Raw genomic sequence first — 24,455 nt, forward strand, 5'->3', positions numbered from 1 at the left:
GTGTCCCATAGATTTCGATATGTTGTGTCTGTGTTTTTATTTAACTCTAAGAAGTTTTTAATTTCCTCCTTGATGTCTTCTAAAACCCATTGATCATTCAGTAATCTATTTTTCATTCTCCAAGTGATACGTGATTTTTCCTTCCTTTTTTTTCATTGATTTTCAGTTTCATTCCATTATGATCAGATAAGATGCATGGTATTATCTCTACTCTTTTATATTGTCTAAGAGTTGCCCTGTGACATAATATATGATCTATTTTTGAGAAGGTTTCATGTGCTTCTGAGAAAAAAGTGTAGCTACTTGATGTTGGGTGGTATAGTCTATATATGTCAATTAAGTCTAGGTTGTTAATTGTGTTATTGAGTTCTATAGTTTCCTTATTCAACTTTTGTTTGGACGATCTGTCCAGTGGTGAGAAAGGTGTGTTGAAGTCTCCCATGATTTTTGTATGGTGGTCTATTAGACTCTTGAACTTGAGACGAGTTTGCTTGACAAACATAGCTGCACCATTATTTGGGGCATATATATATTTATGATTGTTATGTCTTGTTGGTGTATGGTTCCCTTGAGCAGTATGAAGTGTCCTTCTTTATCCCTTTTGATTAACTTTGGCTTGAAATCTACTTTATTAGATATGAGTATGGACACTCCTGCTTGTTTCCACAGTCCATACAAGTGGTATAATTTTTTCCAACCTTTCACCTTCAGTAATATGTATATCTTTTCCTATCAGATGTGTCTCCTGTAGGCAGCATATTGTTGGTTTTGTTTTGTGATCCATTCAACTAGCCTGTGTCTCTTAATTGGTGAGTTTAAGCCATTCACATTTAGGGTTATTATTGAGATATGGTTTTGTTTTTCCAGCCATATTTGTTTATTAATGTTACTAAACCTGATTTGTTTTCCTCTTTGATTACTTTCCCCCCTTTACTGTCTTACCTCCCACTGTTGGTTTTCAATGTTATTTTTCATTTTCTCTTTCTGTAATGTTTTGCCAAGTATTTTTTGAAGAGATGGTTTTCTAGCTGCAAATTCTTTTAACTTTTGTTTATCATGGAAGGTTTTAATTTCATCTTCCATTCTGAAGCTTAATTTCGCCGGATACACGATTCTTGGTTGGAACCCATTTCTTTCAGTGTTTGAAATATGGTATTCCAGGATCTTCTAGCTTTCAGAGTCTGTGTTGAGAGATCAGCTGTTATCCTGATTTGTTTACCCCTAAATGTAATCTGCTTCCTTTCTCTTGTAGCTTTTAAAATTCTCTCCTTATTCTGTATGTTGGACATCTTCATTATAATGTGTCTAGGTGTGGATCTCTTATGATTTTGCACATTCGGTGTCCTGTAGGCTTCTAGGATTTGGGATTCTGTCTCATTCTTCATGTCTGGGAAGTTTTCTCGTATTATTTCACTGAATAATTGTTTATTCCTTTGGTTTGGAGCTCTGTGCCTTCCTGTATCCCAATGACTCTTAAGTTTGGTCTTTTAATATTATCCCATAATTCTTGGATGTTCTGCTCATGGTTTCTTAGCAGACTTGCTGAGCTGTCTATGTTCTTTTCAAGTTGAAATACTTTGTCTTCATTGTCTGTTGTTCTATCTTCTAAGTGATCTACTCTGCTGGTAGTATTCTCAATTGAGTTTTTAAGTTGGTTTATTGCTTCCTGGATTTCTAGAATTTCTATTTGTTTGTTTTTTATTACCTCTATCTTACTGTGAAATTGATCTTTTACTTCCTGGATTTGTTTATGTAGTTCCTTGTCAATGTGATCTTTCATTGTCTGATTTTGCTGTCTCATGTCTTCCTTGAGACTCCAGATCATCTGAAGCATGTATATCCTGAACTCTTTATCTGACATTCCATCTGTTGCAGCTATTACCTCTTCTAAAGTTGAGTTGACCTGCATTGCTTGTGGTCCTTTTTTTCCTTGTCTTTTCATACTGCTCACGTTTTTTTCTGCTTGGTAAAACTGTTATATTTTTGAAATTTACCCCCTATTTATTTATATTGCTCTTGTATAGCTGGGAAGTCTCTCTTGCAGGGTGAGCAGTGGCTGTGCTCCTCCTCTAATTAGGGTGGGCTGTCTACCACGCTGGTTGGTCGCAGGTCTGCCACCCCCCTGCGGGCGCGGATGGCGGCTCTGCTCTCACCCACTCCAATTGTGGTGACGTAACTACCACACCCTCGGGTCGTTGGTCCTGATCCGGATGTGGGCGGCGGCTCTGCTCTATCCCCACTCCAATTGGTGTGACGTGTCTATCACGCTGGTAGGCCTCTAGACCTGTTCCACCGGTGGGTCGCAGGTCTGCCCACCCTGTGGACTCGGGCAGCAGTTCTGCACAGCCCCCACTCCCAATGGGGGTACCTGACTGCCTCTCCAACTGGTTGCTGAGCCCCCTCCGGACACGGGCGGCGGCCCTGTTCCACCTCCACTTCAACCAGTGTGACGTGACTGCCTTGGTGCTGCGTGTCCTCCACGTTGGCAGGCTACCAGGCCTGTCCTGCCAGTGGGTCGCAGGTCTGCCTACCTTGCAGGCTCAAATGGCGGCTCTGCACAGCCCGTACGCCAAATAGAGTTACTTGGCTACCGCGCCGTCGGGTCGTTGGTCCTATTCTAGGCGTGGGCGGCTAATCTCTTCGGCCCCAGCTGCAGTTGGGGTGTCGTGATACCACGCCGGTGGGTCATTTGGCCTGCTCTGGGCACAGGCGGCAGCTCCACTCTGCCCCCCCTGGCCCCCACAGCACCCAGCAGGACCCTGACCGAGAAGCAGTCACCGCAGGTTCCCCAGCCCCAGGCCAAAGCAGCTCCGGGAGCCAGAGCCTGGCCGCTCCATGCTCTCCAAACTCGGTGCACGCTCCGCTGGGCACAGGCTCAAAGACACAGTCCCCGCGGGCTCCCCAGCCCCTGGCCAAAACTGTTCTGGGAGTCAGAACCCAGCCGCCCCAAGCTAAGCGCACACTCCACTTGGAGCTGGCCTCCACACGCAGTCTCCGCAGGTTCCCTAACCCTGAGCCAAGGCAGCCCTGGGGACCAGAATCCGGCCACTCAGAGCCCGGTGCACGCCTTGCCAGGAACGAGCCCCCAGGAGTATTCTCTACAGGTTCTCCAGCCCCAAGCCTGAGCGATCTGTCTGGGAGACGCAAGCAAATACCAGCCTGAAATCACCTGTTCTGTAGCTGAATGCGTTGAGGTCAGTAGAAAACAGGGATGATTACATCATTTCTCCAAGATGGCGGTTGCTGTCCTCCTCCGTGGTCCGACCGGTTTCGGGAACCGAACTGGACCACTTCTCTCCTCTGTCTCAAAGCCGGAACTCAGCACTAAGCGTGGCCATTGTACCACTGGCGGGAGCTGCACCCCTGCTCTGGCACCTCGCCGATTCCCCACATGCGCCGCAGACTCGAGCTTCGGGGCATTCCCCCGATCAGGCAATGCGACCCTCTGTGTGGAGAAATTGCGGAGAAATCGCCCTCAACCGGGCTCCCGCAGCCGAACCTCACACGATGGAAATCCGTCCACTAGATTCTAGAGCACCTCAATTTCACTGGAAATTCCCAACACGCTAGCCTTCAGCCGTTTCACCTTGTCTTTCTCCCACTCAGTGACGCGGCGCACCGGGATAATGCATTCTCTTCACCGCCATCTTCCTCCCCTATCCGGAATCTCTCAAATGTTACTATTTTATTAACTTGTTTTATCTCTTTTTCTCCATTTCAAAAAAAGGTACATAATAAGAAAATTAAATTATGAATATCTACTCTACAAACCTTATTCCAAATTTGACAGTTATTTCAACAATTGTCTTTGAACCAAAATAAATCTAATTTTGGGAAATTTTAATATTAATTATTCACTGTGTCCAGTAGTCTCATTTTTTTCTGTCTCTTTTAATCTGAGACAATTACTGAGTTTTTCTGGGCTATTTATGATATCTATGATTTGAATGGTGTACATCAGTAGTAGTTTTGTAAATTTTCTTTCAGTTTAGAATCATACAATGTTTTCTCATCAGTGGATTCAGATTATGCCATTAGAGGAAGACCATCATTCATACAATGCCTAGTTCTTACACTAGAGCATATTCTGGCAGCACTGACAGACATGGTAACAAGCTATGGTCAGCCTCTATTAATGGTGGAAAAATTCTAGGATCTAGAGTTAGCCTCCACTTAAGAGTAAGCAAATATCTGGGGCCTCAATAACACAGGCACAAGAGACTGTGGAAGTATGTAATGTCACTTTGTTCCATCACTGGTTAGTGTTGCCTAATTATTTGGTTAAGAAGTATTTGCCAGGTTGCTCCATTATAAACGTAGTATTTGTTTTCCCTTTATAATTCATAAATATTTGGGGTGGTGATATTTGTGACTTTTTAAAATATCTGGTTGGTCCTTAAATTTTCACCCACTAGAATTAATATTTTATAGATGATTTCTCCTTGTGTCAAATTATTACTATGTGGTGGCCAAATGATGATATTTTCATTGATTCTACAAAAACAAATATAGCAAAAACAACTATAAGTGGGCAAGAAGATGAAGTTTTTCATTTTGGTACTCACATACCCCAGATATAAACATCAGCTGCCATTTAAAGATGATTACACATCTTTTGGATTTGTTCCCATTCATCCTGGACTACTTTTCACTTTCTCACAAAAAAAGATGTTTCAAGCACATCATTTATTTTCTTGTTCCAGACCTGTAATTAACCATTTATCCTAGAAGCTCCCTTCTCTGTTTGAGGAGAAGTGTCTGACCAGTATTTGTGATGGTTATCATAATTGCATTTGGGGTTTTCATGTTAAGGACAATTATCATATATATATATAACATAAAAATGTGTATATTTTTTCTTCTTAATATTTTTTAGTTGCTAATGACCCTTTATTTTCTTTATTGATGTATGGTACTGAGAAACAAACCCAGTGCCTCAAACATGCTAGGCAAGTGCTCTGCCACTGAGCCACAACCCCAGTCCAAAATGTGCATATTTCATATAGAAAACATGCATAAAGAATCTCTTGTATATATCCTGCTTTTGCATATAAATATTTATATATAATATGATTTATACTGATATATTACATATATAAATGTAAAGAATATTCGTTACAGAATTTTCTTATGAATTAGAAATAGTCCAAATACACTTTAAGAATTCTGTTTTTATATCTGTAAAATAACATATGATGCAATCATTTTTTAAATGAAGAGAGATTTATAGAGTATATACTATTTCAAATATAAAGCATATTTAAAATACTTAGTGGCTTTGGCTGGGGCTGCCAGTTGGAGCTGCCCAGAGTCGAGAGTGTGGCTGGGGCGAGGTACAGGCTGCGGGGCAACTATGTGCTCAGCACCACTTGTCCATGCCCGCCACTCTCCTGCCATGTCTGGCTTCAACTACAAGTTCCAGAAGGCTGTGCCTGCTGTGCCGGAAACCAATGTGCGAGCCCCTGTAGGTTTCTACCTGGGGCAACCACTTCTGTAACACCAGCCTGCAGGAGTTCCTCAGTGAAGGAGAATTCAAATGTCCTGAGGACCAATTTCCCCTGAACTATGCCAAGATCTACCCAGTCCCAGAGCTGAAGGTCCAGGTGCTAGGTGTGCCCATCTGCTGCATCCACAGTGAGGAGGGCTGCCGCTGGAGTGGGCCACTTCGTCATTTACAGGGACACCTAACTACTTGCAGCTTCAATGTAGTTCCCTGCCCCAATGGCTGTCTTGCCAAGCTGAGTCGCTGTGATCTGCCTGCACACTTGCAATACGACTGGCCCAAGTGGCACCTCAAGTGCAAGTTCTGTGGCTGTGACTTCAGTGGGAAAGACTATGAGAGCCATGAGGGTATGTGCCCCCAAGAGAGTGTGTACTGTGAGAGCAAGTGTGGTGCCCACATGATACAGCGACTGCTGGTCCGAGATGCCACTTCTAAGTGCCTCAAGTGCACCCAGCCTTGTACCTATTGCACAAAGAAATTTGTCTTTAACACCATCCAGAGTCACCAGTACAGTGCCCTAGGCTGCCTGTTCCCTGCCTAACCAGTGTGGTGTGGGCACTGTGGCTCGGGAGGATCTGCAAAATCATCTGAAGGACAGAGGTAGCACTGCCTTGGTGCTATGCCTGTTCAAAGACTCCGGTTCCAAGCACAAGGTGAGATGCCCCTTTTTCCTGTCAACCCCTCTTTAGCCCATTAAGTCCTAGATGAAGGCTAGGTTTCCTGGCAGTTTAGTTCTTTGAGTCATTCCCCCTGCTGTTCAGCTGCAGGTTCTTCCTAGCACCCTGTCTTCCTCATGCAGAGTTTGGCGCCTGCTACCTCTGAGCTTTCCCCTTTTGGTAACAATCCTCCCTTCCCTCATTTCCTGGGGCTTTGCCAACAGTGCCCTAAGCTGGCAATGGTGCAGTACATGGCGGAGAGTGTGAAGCCACATCTGGCTATGATGTGTGCCCTGGTGAGCCGGCAGTGGCAGGAGCTGCAGGATCTGCATAGAGAGCTGTAGGGACTATCAATAGGCAGTGATGGCGTGTTCATCTGGAAGAATGACCGCTATGGTCAGAGGCTACAAGAGGCCAAGGCCAAGCCCAACTCGAGTGCTACAGCCCAGACTTCTATATACATAAGTATGGTTACAAGCTACAAGTGTCTGCACTCCTCATTGGCAATGGCAGTGGTGAGAGCACACATCTGTGTCTGTACATTCGTGTGCTACCAGGCACTTTTGATTATCTCCTTGAGTGGCCTTTTGATCGTCGTGTCACTTTCTCCCTGCTAGATCAGAGCGACCCAGGGCTTGCTAAGCCATAGTATGTCATTTAGACTTTCCACTCTGACCCAAACTGGAAAAATTTCCAAAAGCCAGGCACGTGGTGAGGCTCCTTGGATGAGAGTTATCTCGGCTTTGGATACCCCAAGTTCATCTCCCACCAGAATATCCAAAAGAGAAACTATGTGCGACCTGATGCAGTTTTCATTGGTGCCTCTGTTAAACTGCTCAGGAAGATCCTCAGCTGAGTGCAGAGCTTGCAAGCTAAAGGAGAGAAGGGGGAATGAATAGGACATAATTTATCAGGCATTGGTTGAACCTGGAAAGGGGACTGGACCCCCTTTCAGCTGCTTATGCTGTCGGGGTTGTTACCCTGTTCTCCCCCTACCACTACTACCCTCAGGTGCCTCCAATTGGTGCTTCAGCCCTGGCCTCTGCAGGGAGCAGGTCTCTGGGTTATCAAGGGCTGAAAACAAATGATCCCAGGACCTGTCTCCCCTCCTGGGCAGGGCAGGTTTGCCTTGGTGCCGGCCACATTCTACATGGACTGAGGTACCTGCTCATGTGCTATGTCCCAAGAGCCATAGGGGGAGGGGTTGGAAAAGTAAGGGGTAGTTAAAAAAATCTGTCTTGAGATTGATTTTTCTTTCCCCAGCTGTGTCCTTTCTGTTTATTTATTTCCTTAGTGACAGGAAGGCACACCAGGGGATTCGTGATTTTTAATAAATTTTGAATTGTATTTATTAACTTTGTTCATGCCTGTCTCCTCCAAGTTAGTCAAGGCCCTGGGAGGTTGGGGCTAACTATGCAAAGGACCACTGAGAGAAGAAGTGCTGACACTATGACCCCAAGATCAGCTGCCCGCTGGGTCGCCCCCTGGTGGGTACCAGGGGGAACCAAAGCATGCATTGGAAAAGACCTGTTGCTGCCTCCTGGTGGTTAAATGGAAAAGGTGCAGGATAAGGCTGGAATCCCCAGTTCTTTATTCACCAAAAATTGAATGCTATGACATAAGCAAGACCCAGCCCCAAGCCTCTGGTTTGGGGATTGAACCCAGGAACAATCCATTAATAAGCTACATCCCCAACCCTTTTGTATTCAGAGGGGACTCATATGCTGAGGCTGGCCTTGAATTGTGATCCTCTGCCTTCTGAGTTATATCATCAAGCCAGGCTCCTGCTGAAAATTGCCATTTATTTAGTATTTTTTTGGTTACAGACACTGCTGAGAACTTAATGAAAAATATTTATTTCCATATAGCAGTCAAGTTAAAATTAACTTTTACATCACAGTTAAAGGACCTGTCTTAAGTGGGACATATTGAAGGTAATGAGACAATACAAGTTCCTGAAACTTATTCTAAGTGCTTAACAAATGTTAACCTAACTGAAGCAAGCCTATACCTGGGGAGTGAATAGAGAGGTCTTTAAAATGTACAAGGCGAGCTAGGGTTGTGGCTCAGTGGTAGAGTGCTTTTGTAAGAAAGTGGTGTAGAGCACTCGTGTGAGACACTGGGTTTAATCCTCAGCAACATAAAGAAAACGAAGTTCTACAACTAAAAGAAAAAAAAAGAGATACAAGAAACTTCAACTTTTTTGTCTATTTTCATATAGGCCTCAGTGGCCACCCGCAGTGACCCATAATTTACCAGCAAGGAACATTAGTGAATTATCAGTACTCTTTCAGCTGGTCTAAGACAGGGCTGAATTTCTTTTTTTACCCTGGTGCTGGGTATCCTTGTGCATACTACCTATATGATCTACTGAGCTAAAACTCCAGAAAACTCTGGAAATGTAGCTCCAATTCTGGCAATACACTTGGGCTTGCAAATGGCAAGTTTCTTAGGTACATGGGAATGAATTCTGCTCAATTCTAGATTTTGTTGAAATGATTAAATTAACTAATAAAATAAAAATAAAATAAAATAAAACACTGAGTGTGATAACACATCTTAAATTTATTTTATTCTAATATTTATAAAAAATTGCCAAGATGCAGAAAGAAGCTTCCTGCTACACTAACACTCTACCTGGTTACCTCAATTTTACTCATAATTAGATTTAGATTTTTATTACCAGCAGATAAATGCTGAAATATTTGACTCCCAATTTAACTAGAATGCTGCTGGGGATTGCACATCGGGATCCATATTCCAAAAACTTGTCAATATATTTGGTGGTATTAAAATTATATCAGTGGATTTTCCAAAATATTTCTTCAGAGGACCACATCATAAAGATTTTAGGCTGTATGGATCAGAAGTTCGATGCAGTCATAGCCTAAAATCTGCAAAATATAATAATTTAATGCCTGTTGGAATTCCAATAAAACTATATTTTTTCAGGAGAAGGGGGTATAGCCCAGCATGTATAAAGCCTGAGGTCACATATCAACACTTCATAACAAAACAACAGAAGCACTTGATTTGCTAAAACATACTACATGCTGGATTTTATCTTGATCTGATGGTCCAACATGCTGCTAGTGCATTGAAACTTCAGTGGTGCCCTGCATGCATGTAATTTTCTTTTCTACACACAGCACACTTCATATGGACCACACCATTTTTCTACACAGAGTTTCTGTACAATTCAGTTTATAAAATAAGACTATTTTCTGAATCTGCTCTCATATGTTTTGTTATTGAATTCACCATTTCAATATGAATAAGTACTTTGAACATCTTTTTGATGGACAGAATGCCTTTATTTTATTTATTTATTTTTATGTGGTGCTGAGGATCAAACCCAGTGCCTCACAGGTGCTAGGCAAGCATTCTGCCACTGAGATACAACCTGAGCCCAGAACATCTCAAGTTATAGATAATTATATAAGTCTAGATATACTGGCCATTTGAATTTCTATTACTTGTGAGTCATTATGATAAAACAATTCTGTAAGATAATTTAATTATATAATATAATATTTTCATGTTATACATTATAGTAATAACAAAAGTAATTCTATAAAACATGGAATAAGTTTTAATTCAAATAAATTTTGTAGCATGTTGGGAATAAATACCTGTGTTCTGGATAAGATGTAGTAATAGACTTGAAAATGTCTTCCTCTAGCACCTACCCAGGAGCCTTCTCTGTTTCCCCTCTGTCCAGATTTGTAGCTGAGGCTTTCGGGATGGGGTTACATGGGACCAATAGCTTTAGCTCATCTCAGTAGATCGGAAATCTTAGTTTGAGAATACCTGTCTTACTGTAGACAGAGAGGGAGTCCCTAGTGGAAAAGAGAAAACTTTTTTTCATTCTGTTATAAACAAGCACCATCTGAATAAAAATTTTGATTGCACTTCTCATTTTCCAAGGTAAGTGACCCCAGGTTTTTAATGTGGGTACTAATCATAACAAACCAATTGAAGTCATCACATGTGTCTCCTAAAATAAATAAATAAATAAATAAAATTTTTAAAAAAACAGCTCAAAGTAAGACACCCATTATCAATTTATATACCTCACAGTGAGATTTAAATTCTAAATGCTTTGGTTGTGAGAAGAAAACATGGAGACTGGATTGGGACAACTACTTCTAGAATGAAATGAAAGGAGTTAATAGGTAGGAGAAAAACAGATAAGAGGAAAGAAAATTAAGAAAAAAGGAAGGAATTCATGACCAATGGTATTTTGATATTCTGGCATGAAGACAGGGTAAAGAGACCTCCTTCCTATGAGGGAGTGTTTCTCTGCACTGAGGTGATTGTAATTTACCTTAATAACTGTGGGTCCTTCGTTATTCTACCATTTTAGTCCATTTCTTCACTTTTCTCATTCAAGTAAAGTGTGAATTTTCAGATTTGTTCTTTTTATTGTACTCAATTCTATCACAAAACCTACACAAGCCATGGCTTCCTTGAAGGTAATTTCTGTAGCTTCTGTAGATTGTAGCTTAGCCAAGACCAGGTGATGTGAGAACCTTGGATTTCAGTCCAAGAGTACTCTCTCCTTCTCACTTTAGTCTCTGTAAAAGGAAATGTCATTGCTGTTAACTTTGGCTAACTAATATAGGGGAAGCTCAAAACTAGCCATGGGTGTGTCCACCTATTGGGACAGAATTGATTCACAGGCCCTTATCCATGCTTCTGGTTGATAGTGTCAGTTACTACTTAAGTCCAAAAATTTATCTCCCACGGGTGGAAGGGTTATGTTATTTAAAAAATGGAGAAAAAAAATGTGGGGCTGCCCCAATGCCAAATATCAATTACTCTTTTCATTAACAGCTCTGTTTATAACATCAGACAAAACTCTATTTAATGTGTTCCAGCACTGTTACTTACACAAATTATCCTGCTGAATACCCATCAAATCTTATTAGGTAGCTAGAAGAAAATTATTTTAAAAATATTTTTATTTGTAAATGGATGCACTACCTTTTTTATTTTGTTTATGTGGTGCTGAGGATTGAACCTAGTGCACCACACATGTGAAACAAGCATTCTACTCTGAAGAAATTATCTTAATGACCACACCTTCAATTACTGAAGCACAAGGCTCTGACCAGTCAATACATTTCTTATTGACTTGGACATTCTCCCAGCTCTGATAGCAAGGCTAGTGTTCAGGTGTAGTCATAACCAAGGGTATTGAGGTACACTCACCTATTCCTTTGTAACCCTACCCATTCCCTCATTTGAATGGCTTCTTCCCAATAAAAGGACTAAGCACATACTCCTCTCTCTATCCATGGACCCCCATAGGTCAGAGAAGCCATCACAGGATGCAAAGAAAAATGTATTTCTTTGTCTCTGTGTGGTTATTTCATGCAGCCCAGTTCACCTAGAGTCACCTTGAGCATTTAGTCCTTAGACCTGACAATTGGTGGCCCATACTGGGTCTCCAGGGTACATTCAAGAAATTTAATGAATTTGGAATCTTTTCATAAGTTAAGTGTACTTAAGGTTTCAGAGTATTTTGTACAATATTGTAGAAAGTAAGAAATTAGAAGAAAATCTGTGATGTTGAACTTTTTAAAAAATATCTGGCAATATTTTATTTTTAGAAAGATAAAAAAAATTTGCAATGTTAGAGACCTTAAAATTTTAAAGTATTATTAATATTATTAATAGAATATGTTGTTAATTTCAGTCCTCTCCAATGAGAAAATCATTTTTATGGACTTTTTGGATTGTTTTTGTGAATCTTTACATTTAAAAAACAATAGGTAAAGATTTTAGGGTTTTATATGTTAGAAATCCATGCTTGTAAAGAGTAAGAGAAAAAAGAATTATGATTATGATTATGATTATGATTATTTATGATGAGACTTCATAAGAAAGAATTTCTACTTCTTGAGAGGGAACTTATTTTTTAATTTTTAGTTATTTTGCTGTTTTACAAAGGTTCTCTAACAATTTATATTAAACCTTTTTACCACATTCTTGTCCTTCCCTATCAGAATGGCTGTAACCCAGCCTCTGTGGACAAAAGAGTTTAGCTGCTTTTCCTATGGGGTCTGTAACTAGACCCACAACCAGCAATGCTTTTAACCATTAAACAACCTGGCCTGGATGCCAAATGCAAACTGCACTAAGATCTGATAGTAACACTGGCATCTGCCATTAAAACTCGCTTTAAAGTGCCCATGTGCTGCAAGCAAAAATACAAAGAAAAAGACAACACACACTGCAAGAACAGGTGGTTAAGACAAAGCAAGCCATTGCACACTAGTCAGATAAATACAAACAAATCAAATGGAATGAAACCTGCTCTTGAAGCCTTTTCCCCAGAAAGCTCCAAGCTGTTTCCATCACCACAGTAACAGCAAGAAGCATGGCTAGCCAATTAGTCTTCCTGGTTCCTCCTTTCCCATTTTTGGGTGCTACCCATTGGTCTTTCTCCTGTCATTCAACCAGGACATCTGATTTTGCCTCCAGTCACTAACCTGTACTTTCATTTTCACACAGACCTGCTACTGAAACTACATAGAGCCTACATTTTTATGAATTCCCACCTGTAAATGCTAACAAAATGTAATTTTTAGGCAAAATTTAATTACACAGATTTCTACATTGCAGCCCTAAGCCTGACTTGCTCTCAAGACTAAACAACTTGATTGTTTTTTATCCCTCAACAGTTTCCTTTAGGATCTTTAATTTTCCTCTATATGGTTGTTACTAAATAATTTTTTTATTGATGAGAGGCATCAAACATATGTTTCTTTGTATTTTACTTTCAATTTTGAAGGTTAAAAGAAAGCATTTGTTCACCACAAAAAATAAAGCCAGCCATGCCCTGTGATGAGCAAAAAAATGCTATTTTCATCACTGACTATATAATTAGAAAAATAAGTATATGTATGCACAAAGATCTTATTATGTGACCTCACAAATATAAAAAAGTGCACTACTAATCCAAAGAAAATTGTAATGGACTCAAATGTCTTAAGAAACACGTTGTTAAAAAAAGTTAATACAATTATAAATTATGCACTTATTCTCAATATGTATTATTCTAGGTATTGGATAACAAATAGTTGCTAATCCAGAAAATAATTTGCATTCATGTCTAATTATTCAGTTAATATATATTCATCTAATCATTTTTCTTCAACAGTAATATATATATATATATATATATATATATATATATATATATATATATCTGATGTTCTCTATCTATAATTAGAAATATTTAAGATAAATTTATTTTACTATAAACTTACTTTCAAGAGATAATCAAGTGACTTTTAATTTTCAAATCATTCAACAAATTTTATAAGTTGAAAAACAAATGTAATTATTCCTACAAAAATATCTAAGGGCTTTAACTGTATTTTAATTAAAATTTAACTGTATTTTATTTCTCTTTATCAATGTACAATAATTTGTTTATATTCTAAGATTTTCAAAAATTATTACTCCATAATATAACCAGTAAGAATTCTAAAGGGAAAAGAAGATACTTCCACAGAGAAGAAATAAATCATCTTTGATTAAAACAAGATCTTTATATTCTAAATTTTAATAATAAAATTATTTTCCTAATTAGAAAAATCTATATCATTATCTCTGCAGATTATGTAGAAAGTTAAAACAATTGAGAAACAGATAACTGGCCCAATTATAAAAATATAAACTGAGTAATTCAAGGACATTTCAGTTTATTTCCCTGATTTTATTATGCTGATATAAGCTAAGATTTTTAACATATTTTGACATAATAAAGACCTATTAAAATGTTAAGCTTATTTTCTTTAAGGAATGACTTTATTGCCTAATGATTCTTACTGTTTAAGATGGGTTAATTTTAATAAAAAATCATGTTTTGATTAAACCCTAAATATAGTAAATGACTGACTTAGATTACAATTTTGACAATTCTCCTTGAATACTAATTTAATTAATTCAAAGTCACTGCTGATTCTTGTGTATTACCTCTGTTTGTTGGATATTGTAAGATATGGGAGAACATTTTATTAGGACTGATGCTTTCCAAATTAAAGTCCCATGTTAGTTATAATCAACAAAAATTACAATTTTTTTTGGAAATTCATTAGCATTACATAAGTTCTCTGACAGGACCTATTATCCATAAAAATATGGTAATATGTATATACTACTTTCTACACTGAAAGTTACCTGAATCATATTTTCTAGAAGACAATCAAGAGGCACCTATTCAAAGGATGATATTCTAAGAGATAAAGATATTTTGAAACCTTCTCTCAAAAAGAGATCGAGGGTTCCTTTTAAAGTGTCAAATTACATATAATATTAAAATAAATCATCTATCCTATATACAAAAAATTTACAGTAATTAATAAAAGATGTCTCATCTTCATAACTAGCATCAATTACTATTAATAAAGAGGACCTTTAAAATTTGCCTACTGGAAACTAAAATTGAAGGAAACATCTCAAACTTAATATAGACCAAAAGAAATTAAAAGAGACTTTCAAAAAATGCAAACTCATATAGTGTATCTTTCAAAATTTATGTCAAATATATATTACTTATCTAAACCTTAAAATAGATGGTCATCTCAAAAACAGTTTTATAAAAGATTTATCTTAACCATGTCCCAGTAACACACAATAGGGACAAGTCTGACAGTCTGGAGAACAGTAAATTCCCTGGGACATATTCGTATTAAATAGAGACAATGCTTAAAAAATAATTTATTTACCCTTTAAAAATTTTACTGCTTTTATAGAGAGACTTAAAGAGACAATACAGCACCTTTAACTTAGAAGGAGTCACCCATTTTCAAAATTTGAGTTTACCACCCAGTTAGCCCTAGACATTCTAAGACATTTACACAGGTTAACATAATTCTAGTCTATTTTCAATAATACACCATAATTAAATAAAGCCTGAAAAAAGAAAAAAGAAGACAAACTTGAAGACAAAAGAATTAAAATGCTAATTTTATGGCAAGAAAAATAGGCTTTCTAGTTAAAAATTTTATGAAATAATAGTGAAGGAGAGAGAGATTGTACCAGACAAACTGTATGTACACACTCAAGGAGCATGGCTCTCTTCTATTATGTGTAATACTGGTAAACCCCAAACTTAGAAGGTTAGGTTTGAATAAGATGTCACCTTCCTATTCAAAGTCATTAGAGCAAAAAGCAGTGCTTCTTAATCCTCAGGGCCTTTTACAAAAAAAAAAAATGAGGCTCTAATTCCAAATATTCTGCCTGCCCTGGCTTCCTGGAGATTTACACTTGAGAGACCTCTGACATGATTTTAATGTATATGGCTCATGACTCATACTTAGAAAAACACTGCTGTGGATAATTGTGAATCCAAGTATGGATTTTAGTCAGTCTAAATCTAAGTTTGAATCATGGCCCTTCTATGAATAGACAAGGCAACTTAATCTCTTTCAATCTCAGTTCCTCCATCTGTGAAATGGGAGGATACCAACTATCTTTTATAGCTGTTGCAAATTTTTAAAACATAGAATATATTTTTTATAAAAGTGTATTCTTAACCTGCTGTGCTTATGAAGTCCCCAAATTTTATAAAAGCCTTATTAGGTATTCAAATAGTCCTCTCTACATTTCAAAATATTAGAACATCAGGAGAGTCTATTGCCTAATTTGGTCGTACTTGGTACGACAATTGTAACTGGTCTCGCTGGATCCCTTCATGCAGTGAATAAAATAAATCCCAAAGCACAGAGAACAAATTAATTACTTATCAAAGTATTGTGCAGATGTTTTCTAATAATAATATTATATGTAGCTATTTGATTTTTAAAGAATACACATATACTAATTAACTATAGTTTGCATTATAAATCAGGATGGAAACATGTTTTGATATTAAAATCCAAGTTTCTGGAAGACCTGTGCTTTTGACTCTTTCATGAATCTCTGATTCGCACAGTTAAGTGCACAGTCTTCAGGCACCAGTCTGGGAATTCTGACATGGCAAATGTTCTCCTGTCCCACAGAGGAGTTAAACATACAGAACACTACCAGAGTCGGTGCTGGCCCCCTCTTGCCCCTCCCAGTCACTACCAGTCCCATCAACCTTATCAACACCCATTAATTTCATCACTTTCAAATTTCAAATAAATGAATCCATAAAAGTATATGCTGTTTTCTGTCCAGATTTTCCTCTCATCTTTGTGTCTTTATGTCTGAGATTCATCTATACATATTGTTTGTAGGAATAGTTTCTTTTCTTTTTTTTTAATCAACAGAGTATTCAATCATATGCCTGGGTCACAAGGATCTATCTATAGACATTTGGGTTGTTTCCATTCAGGGATATGATACATAAAGTAACTGATTATTTTGTCCATGATTTGTAGCAAATGTGTACTTACAGCAGAATTGCTGGGTAGTAGGTTAGTCAAGTGTCTAGTTTTAGTTAACACTACCCTCTATTTTTTTTGTACCAGCTATTGAACCCAGGGATGTTTAACCATGGAGCCACATCCCTGTTCCTTTTTTGGGAGTGGTGCTGAGGATTGAATTCAGGGGTACTTGACCACTAAGCCACATCCCCAACCCTAGTTTTATAGTTTTATTTAGAAACAGAGTGTCACTGCATTGCTTAGTACCTCACTTTTGCTGAGGTTGGCTTTGAACTCATGATCCTCCTTACTTAGCCTCCTGAGCTGCTGGGATGACAGGCTGTGCCACCACACCTGTCCCTTTTATTTACTTATTTTTTCTAGAGACAGAGTTTCACTAAGTTGCTTAGGGCCTCACTAAGTTGCTGAAACTGCTCTTGAACTTTGATCCTCCTGACTCAGCCTCCTGAGCTGATGGGATGTCAGGCATGCACCCAGCTAACCCCTAAATTTTAATGCAATAATTTTATCAATTTATACTCCCACCAGCAGTGTATGGGTTTAGATCTTCCAACATCGTCAGATTAGCAATGTTGGTATTCTCTATCTTTTCCATTTTAGCTATGATGGAGCATCTACAGTGATGATGTGTTTTAGTTTAGTTTTAGTTTACATTTTTCTCATAGTCAATAAAGAAAATAGACTTATTTTCTTTTCTATACTGTGCATTTAAATATCTTTTTTTAAATGTTCCTCTCAAGTAGTTTTTCCCATTTCTCATTTGAGCTACCTATCTTTCTTTCATTTTTATTTTTAATAAATGTTTTAGGGGAATATTTTAGACTTACAGATATACAGGGCATTCCTGTATACCCCTCATGCACTTCTATTTAATGTTTTATATTATGGCACCTTTGTTAAAAATTAGAAACCTACATTGATACATTACTAACCAAACTTCAGGATTGATTTGGATTTTTCTCATTTTTTCCACTACAATATTCTTCTTCACTTTGTAATTCAAATTAGAATATTGCATTGCATTTAGTCAATATTCTTTCTTAGTCTCCTCTGGTCCAGAACAACTTCTAAGTTTGTTTCCTTGTTTTTTGTGACCCTGACAATTTAAAAATGTATTCACATTAGCAAGATAGAATATCCCTGATAGAATTTATAGAATGTCCCTATTATGGTTTAGATATGAGGTAGACCCTGAAATTCTTGTCAGAGTAGGAATGTTCAGAGGTGAAGTGATTGGATTATGGGGGCTGTAAACTAATTACTGGATTAATTCATTTGATGGATTAATGATTCTAATGGACTAACTGGGTGGTAACTGTAGGCTGTAGGAAGTAGGTGATAGGGTTAACATGCCTTTCAGGTTATATTTATCTGGTGACTTACTTGTGGGTTGTTTCTCTTACCACCCTTGTCCTTCCTGGCAGCCATGAGTTCAGGAGCTTTCCTTTGCCCCTCTATTCTGCCTCACTTCAGGTCCAGAGCAATAGAGCCCACTGACCTTGGACTGAACCTCTGAAACTGTGAGCCTCAAATACACTTTTACTCCTCTTACTTGGTCTTGAGTATTTTGGTCACAGCTATGTAAAGCTGACTAACATAGCCTCTCAATTTGAATTTGATGGGAGTATGTGATTAGATGGGAATTACATACTTTGTAAAGAACACCACACACAGCCTGAGGGCCCTTTTCATCTTATCCCATCAGGGTTACTGAATATCCATATAACTCATCCTGATGATGTTAAGTTCTTGGGTAAGGTGATGTTTAATCAGGCTCCTGCTCCTCTGGTAAGTCATTATATTTCACTTTCCATACACTATTTCATGGAAGTAAGTCATTAAATCCAGTGAAAACTGGACATCATTACTTTTTGATCTACGGTTTTAATGAACTCAAGATATGAACCTCATATTGTTCACATACATGTACTATTTATCTTCCGTATCATCGAAGAATATACTCCATATGATTTTAATGCTTTGACATTTGTCAACACTTGCTTGATGACCCAGCATATAGTTTTTATTTTTATAAATGTTCTATGTGTCCATAAAAAAGAATGTGGAATGCTTGGCATTTTTTTGTACAATATTATATAACCCCACACATACACACATTTGCTCACTGTATTTCTCAAATATTATATTATATGCTGAGGATAAAACCCAGGGCCTCAAACGTGCTAGGTGAGCATTCTACCGTTGAGCCACAACCCCACTTTACTGAATTTTTGACAAGAAAGATATGTTAAAAAATCTCTCACTATGGAGCTGGGGACATAGCTCAGTGGCACAGTGCTTGCCTAGCACGTGTGAGGCCTTAGACTCCTTCCCTAACAGTATCATAAAATGAAATTTAAAAAAAAGAACTCTCACTATAAAGATTATGGATTTGTTTATTTTTCTTCTTATTTGTATCTGGACTTGGCTTTATTTTATTTTATATATTATTTTTTTTGTTATTGTTTATGGACCTTTATTTTATTCATTTATTTTTATGAGGTACCGAGGATTGGACCTAGTGCCTCACAGATGCTAAGCAATCACTCTAAAACTGAGCCACAACCCCAGCCCTTTATTTTATATTTATTTTATTTTTAACCTGTTCAGGGTTTATAGAGCTTTATGACTCTTGAGTCTGATATCCTTGATCAGTTTCAAAAAATATTTTTCCAGTATATCTTCAACTATTTCTCCTGTTTTATTTCCTCTCTCCTCTTCTTCTAGAACTTCAACTAAACATTGATTACCCTTACTACATTTTTATCAAGTTCTATATGCTATTATCTATATTTTTCCATTCATTTTTCTTCTTTGAACTTCAAGTATAATATTTGCTACTTACCAACTTCCAGTTTCTCAATTCTCTATTTTCAGCTCCCTAATTCTATTCTGTTTTCTCATCTGCAGTTATATTTTGACTTCTTGTTTTTTTCTACTATAAAATTTCCATTTAATGGTGTTTTGTACATTTTAATGTTTGGATGACATTCTTTTGTTTTGAATCTACTTTCTTAAACTTACTGATTATTTTAAAGATTATATTTCTGTTAACCCCCAAATCTATACCAGCTATTTCTATTGCTATTTTTTTTTTGTTTTGTATTTATCCTGTTAGCTTTGTCATTTGGTCTTGTTTTCTGGCACCCATTGTCTTTTAGATTGAGCACTGACATTACGCATGAGAGGTGGCAGAGATTCTGGATGATCTTATATTTTTTCAGAGAAGATGTTACTCTTCTCTTCCTCAGAAACAGGAAACCCTGATAGAATCAGGGATTAATATAATGGAAGTCTTTTATGGGGAGAGTACAGTGATTGAACTCAGGGGTACTCAACTACTAAACCACATCCCTAGCCCTACTTTTTTTTTGTATTTTACTTAGAGTCAGAATTTCCCTGAGTTGCTTAGTGCCTCACTATTTTGAGGCTGACTAAGGATCCTCTTGCCTTAACGTACCAAACCTCTAGGATTACAGGCATGAACCATCACACCCAACAATGGAAGCATATTAGTAAGAATTTGTGAAAGCTTATCTATTACTGATTTATCCCTAGCATCAGCCATAACACTTTAGAAGTCTCATCTAAAAGCCTGGAAATTTCACTTTTGGCAGGTTCTAAATTATATTTTTGTTTGTTTCTTCCCCAGACTTCCAAAGCTCTGATAAACTTTTTAGCCTCTTAACATTTTAATTTTTTTTCTGGATTTCTTAGCCTTTTACTCCATTCATGCATAGTTCAGAAATTAGCTAATGCCTTGAAGAGAAATTTTGTAAGGAATTTTAAGAGCACTCTTCTTCAGGATCTTGACTTCCTGTAAGTTCTTTCTCCTTCACTAGCCCTGAAGTTCAAATTTGATCTCTTCATCATAGTGATATTGCTGCAAATTCTAGATCTCTGCTTTCTGTAAAATCCTTGCCTGCCTAATTACTCCATTTTTCAGAATGAAAATTTCACTTGACTAAACAATATGCAGAATAAAAAGATTTAATTTATAGTACATATGCATATCTTAATATTAATATTTCTTCTGTTTACTTGCATATATGACATACTATTTGTTGGAAACCAAAGAAACTTCTATTTTTAAAAAATCAAGATTTGCTCATCTTTAAATCAATACCAATGTCTACCAACTTATCATGTCATGCATGCAAATGTAAATATACATTTGAGTACAAAAAGCCATTCACAAAAAGTCAAATATTCTTCTACATATATAATTTTCATAATATCTTAGAGCTAGAAGAAACTTTAAGGAAAATTAGAGATTATATATGGAAATAGATGGATATATAGCTATCTTCTCCCAATAAAGAAACAGAGCTCCCAAAATTATCTTCAGGTAACCTAAAAGATATATCCAAAATTACAGGTAGATCTCAAATTCTTCAGACTCCCACTACAATACAATTTCTCCTTTATGTACTCCCCAACACATAGTTTTCCTATAGCAAACTCCTTTTCCTACAGCAATAATTACCTCCTGCTTCTATACCCTAGTACATAAGAATTAAAGGATTTGGAAACTCTTTCATATTAAGATATAAAGGGGAAGATATTTTCTTCTGAATTTCATGTAATAGCCATTTAGATTTCTATTCACTAAGCATTTGCTAGGCTACCTATTAGGTAGCTCCCAAGGATTTGGAGATGCAGATGGTTCATTAGAATTTTTTGTTTATTTCAACAGGAAGAATTTACTGAGTACATGATTTATTAGGTAGCTGTAGCAGACACATCTGGTGCTCTGAATCATATCCACCTAGCCTTACATTTGATTTTGACCAGGTTGGAATAGTAATTTATGATTTGCTTCAGATGGAAAGATCTCATCTCTAGTCCCTACTGAATATCTTTACTTTCTGCCCCATGGCTGTCTTGGAAGCTTGAAAAAATTCTCTTAACCCATACTTATATGAAGAGAAAGAACAGAGTCCCATCTTGACCAATAAACAAGAGCTAATTGATATGCACTCCTGCCTCCCAGCCATTGTGCTGAAGATTGGGAGAGGGGGAAGTCTATGTGCTACTTAGTAAGTTCTAATAGAATTGAAGCTTATTGCCAACAGCAAGTTAAAATATCAGACTTATGTTTCTCCTTTGTTGCTCTTCAATCTCATTCTTCCTCCTCTCTTATGAGTACTTCCAAGACCAACTTTTGGAGGGACCCAAACATAATTATATAGAGAGAAATAGATGGATAGATAGCTATCTTCTCCCAATAAAGACACAGAGCTCCCAAAAGTTATCTTAAGGTAATCTAAAAGATATATCCAACATCACAAGTAGATCCCAAATTCTCCAGACTCCCACTACAATACAATTTCTTCTTTACATACTCCCCAACACAGTTTTCCTGTAGCAAACTCCTATAGCAAACTATTCAAATTCCATATATAACTCCAATACTAAATTCCCCCATTTAAAAAATATCCCTATTACAAAGCCCTCTCTTCTTCAGTTTCACATGGGCCATTCCTCAGCTCCTTTTTCTGTGGCATGTCTTCCTAGACAAGAAAGAATAACTATATAAATGTGTTCTATTATAGTGCCATCTAGTGGCAAGGATGAATCAAAGCTCATGATACCTAAGTGGCCATGGTATAAATATTAAACTTGAACACTGGCAAATTCACATTACATGAGATAGATAGATGTATTCAACAGCAGGCAATCCTACTACAATTCAACTGAAGGTCAAAAAGATAAATGTTTGTGACAAGTTATTAAAAAGTTGGTATAATTTTATGATGTGTAGGTAACACAAGCTAAGACAATGATAAAGATAATAAAATTTCACACATGAAAAGGCAAAAGCTAATCACTGACTAGGTCAGGTGGAGCTTTACCTCCGTTTTGATTTAACTGAGCATGAAGCCATATTAAACATACAAAGTTGTTTCTCACAGCACAGAAATCAGCCCCAATAGCTACTACTATAGAGATCTTTAGATAGGAACAGAGTCCTACCATGACTAGCAACTACTGTTTAATGAGTACATACTATGTTCCCAGGCTCAGTGCTAAGCATTTTATTCATGTGAATTTATTTAATTTTCACTATAAATCTATTAGGTGGTTATCACTGAAATCCTTACTTTTTCAGGTAAAAGCAAGACTTAAAAAAAAAAATGAAGTTCCCGAGGTCACATACTCAATACAAAGAAATGAGTTCCAAGTCAGGTCTATTTGGCTACAAAGTTAATATTTTTTTAACCAAATACATAATTCATACAGCATCAGAAATCATAACTAATTTTATGCCAAGTATACTGTTAGTGATCAATGTTGTCTCTAAAAGAACATCTCCATTTTGCAGATGGAGGGCTGAAATAGGGCTGGTTATTCCTTGCCTTGGGTTATCTAGAAAGCAATAGTTTGCTTGAATTAAGTCTTTCTGATCACTAGAGTCCAGTCAAAACATATATTCTTTCTTTTGACTAACTTCTGCCAGCAATTAATTTATATCCTCAAGCAAATGATCTGATTGCCTTATCTTATATTGTATAACAGAAAATGCTATTATTAGATAAGATATTCTACAGGACTATGAAAAATCTCTATTCCAGAGAATTTAACTTGATTTCATCTTCTGAAAATGAGTCTCACAGGTTAGCTAAGTTTTGGGTGAATCAGAACGTGATGGTCAACATATATCATCCTGGCTCTTCATCCTAACACAAGAATCAGAGACAAGATGTATTGACTATCACTGCTCATATGAGTCTGATGATGATGACAGCATCTCTGCAGCTAGAGACATGTCTCTCCCCTCAAGAAAGGGAAAAAAAAAGCTTTTGGATTCTGTGGAGCAAACTTTAGCAAAACCTTAGATAGAATATTTAATTTAAACTTTCTGGGACTTTTCATTGCACTTTTGAGTAAGAACAATAAAACCAAGTTCAGAATGGTAGGGAGGATTCATCTATATAAATAATCAAGAATGACACATGATACATAGTAAAACAATTTGCTTTTATTTCCTTCTTTCATTTAGTAAAGAATTTTGAGTTTGCTTATGAAAATGATTTCAAAAATGTTACCTCTTCCTCCTTCCTCTGAACTAGTGTAGAAAAATCTTTATAGCAAGTCGAACACTGTAAAGGACTTTCAAAATGAATACCTTTGAAATATTTGGGTTTGCTATTGGAGAACAATTTAGCAATATCTAACAACTTAAAAATTCAAATACTATTTGTTCTAGCAGTCCCATCTATGGGAATTTAACCTACAGATAAATAATATATGTACAAGTCTATTCATCACAGCATTAATTTCAAAAGGAAAGGAATTTTTAAATCTAAATGTTCATCAATAGAGGATTGATATATAAAATATTATGCACAGTAATCCATACAAGGGAAAATATACAACTAGACAAGATTCCAGAATATATATATATATATATATATATATATATATATATATATATATATGAACACTTCATGAATTTGCGTGTCATCCTTGCAAATGGGCCATACTAATCTTCTTTGTATCATTCAAATTTTAGTATATGTGCTGCTGAAGCAAGCAGCCAGAATATAATTTTAATGGAGAAATGTAGAGTATAGAACATTATAGCCAGGTATAGTAGCACACGCCTGTGAACGTCTAGTGCATTTGGGTCCCTGGGTAAGGGTCACAAAATCACCAGGACACAGGGGATGCAGAGCCAAGGCAGCAATTGCAACTGCATGCTGAGGTTTATTTGCAAGTTTCTTTTATATTCTTCTTCTAACAAAGCAATCAATTCTTCAGTAACATTTCATCTACATTGCCCAAACATCATTTTCAGCAGGTACACAGAGCTAAATTCAGATTGTTCCTGTTCATTGATAAGTACCCTCCCAAAGTTCTTTGCAGACATTATCTAATCCTCGAATGTACTGTTCCCAGGTCCAGTAT

The 24,455-nt window shown here is 37.1% G+C and overlaps 1 non-coding gene and 2 pseudogenes across 1 annotated transcript; 2 read left to right on the plus strand and 1 right to left on the minus strand.

Annotated features, from left to right (window-relative positions):
• Nucleotides 1-5,375: 5,375 nt before the first annotated feature.
• LOC144371215 (TNF receptor-associated factor 4 pseudogene) lies at nt 5,376-6,192 on the plus strand (annotated as a pseudogene).
• A 104-nt stretch (nt 6,193-6,296) lies between these two features.
• LOC144371336 (TNF receptor-associated factor 4 pseudogene) lies at nt 6,297-7,015 on the plus strand (annotated as a pseudogene).
• Nucleotides 7,016-23,977: 16,962 nt separating this feature from the next.
• On the minus strand, nt 23,978-24,080 carry LOC144371550 (U6 spliceosomal RNA). The gene has a single exon (XR_013431505.1). It is a non-coding gene; the product is annotated as a U6 spliceosomal RNA (small nuclear RNA).
• Between the last annotated feature and the right edge of the window lie 375 nt (nt 24,081-24,455).

This window comes from Ictidomys tridecemlineatus, chromosome 16 (genome assembly GCF_052094955.1).
Source record: "Ictidomys tridecemlineatus isolate mIctTri1 chromosome 16, mIctTri1.hap1, whole genome shotgun sequence".
Classification (NCBI taxonomy): domain Eukaryota; kingdom Metazoa; phylum Chordata; class Mammalia; order Rodentia; family Sciuridae; genus Ictidomys; species Ictidomys tridecemlineatus.